Below are 1,525 nucleotides of genomic sequence, written 5' to 3'. Positions count from 1 at the left end.
AAAAAAAAAAAAAAAAAAAACAACGAATGGGAGCTTCTGTAGAAGCTAGAAATTGAAGAGATTGAAAACTCGATTGATGATAGAGGGCAGATTTGAGAAGATTAGGGGAAGAAGAAAACCGTTGGATAACGAACCGTAGAGAGAGAGAGAGAGAATTATTTGGATGGTTGCAGAGGTGCTAATTACAGAGTGGAAACTGGGTTCCACTGTGATTAGGCTTCAGAGAGAGAAAATTTGGTGATTTGTGGAGGGAGAGAGGGAAGATGGAGGAATATGTATTTATAGAGCAGAGCAGAGCAGAGCAGAGCAGAGCATAGCATAGCATTAGCATTAGCATAGCAGAGCAAAAGGAGATAGATTGAGAAGGATACTGTGGCTGAGAAGTGAGCTGTGGTGGGTTTTGGGTTCTTTCTTTTACCACTTTTTTGGGCTTTTCTTTTAGGGGACCATTCCCTACACAATTGGGACACTCCGCCTTTAACTAACCATACCATGTGCTTCTCTTCACTCTTAACTCAACCCTTGGGTTAACTTTTAACTCACCTTTCCCACTTCCACCATCATATAGTAAAAGTAAAATAAAATAAAAAGATTTTAATATAGTCGAAGTTTGAAAAATAAATAATATAATATACTTTTACTATTGATTCCGAAAATAATATTATTAATTAATTGAATATCTTTTTAATGTCACATTGCTTAAATGATATGGTACAACATGACATGTAATCGTACATAGTGTATAATTATTTGTCTCAATAACTCATGTTTATCCTTTGAGAGTATACATGCATGAACATAAATTCATGACTAATTATTGTTATACCATATATTAATAAATTCATAACAACAAACCTCGTAGCTGCGTGAAGAAGTTGTGGCTATGTGGGCGCCATACGCTGCCACAACAAAGAGGAAAGATCGGTCCGACCAAAACTCACTGCTTATCAAGTGGGTTCACGCCATTGCTACTACCAAAGAGAGGGCGGGAACAATTTGACTTCCTTTTATCTCTATATACCCTATATATTTTTTTCACCGATCTCTTTGGATTCACCTTACATCCCAACACATTTTGTTTACACATAAACAACATTTAAATTCAAAAGCATAGCTTAGAGCATAAAACATCAATTATCATTTTAAAATTCGATGGTTATCTCTTCAATTTAAACTTTTAAAAAGAAAAACTTGGATTTCAAAAGTTTAAATCATTAAGTGAATTTATATATTAAAAAGAATTGTTTTTAAATTCTTTGTCGCATAAAGTTAGCATTTTAAACGACAACATCTGTAAGCTTTTTCTATATCGTTATCAGTCAAAACATGGAATATAACTTTGCCATCTATTATATTCAACTAATTTTGAAGTTTCTATATTCGAATCTTCCCTCCAAATGTAGAGAATTAATCTATACCATTAACTTTGTCAATATCATATTTTCACTTATCTAAAATCGACTTTCCATCTAACCTTTAAATAAGAGTTAATGTGCTAGACATTAAAAAAAAAAAAAAAAAAAAA

The 1,525-nt window shown here is 32.7% G+C and overlaps 1 protein-coding gene across 2 annotated transcripts in view; it reads right to left on the bottom strand.

Annotated features, from left to right (window-relative positions):
- LOC111447725 (auxin efflux carrier component 4-like) overlaps positions 1-403 on the bottom strand; it is a 4,849-nt gene extending 4,446 nt beyond the window's left edge. Inside the window, exon 1 of one of the 2 annotated variants that reach the window (XM_023087030.1) lies at positions 13-403. The gene's annotated coding sequence lies outside the window, so the exon portion shown is untranslated. The remainder of the gene's footprint in view (positions 1-12) is intronic. The other variant, XM_023087029.1, reaches the window with a different exon arrangement.
- Between the last annotated feature and the right edge of the window lie 1,122 nt (positions 404-1,525).

Source organism: Cucurbita moschata, unplaced genomic scaffold (assembly GCF_002738365.1).
Source record: "Cucurbita moschata cultivar Rifu unplaced genomic scaffold, Cmos_1.0 Cmo_Scf00009, whole genome shotgun sequence".
In the NCBI taxonomy this organism is placed as follows: Eukaryota; Viridiplantae; Streptophyta; class Magnoliopsida; order Cucurbitales; family Cucurbitaceae; genus Cucurbita; species Cucurbita moschata.
Note: the sequence above shows the minus strand (reverse complement) of the source record. Positions and strands in the feature narration are given on the sequence as shown.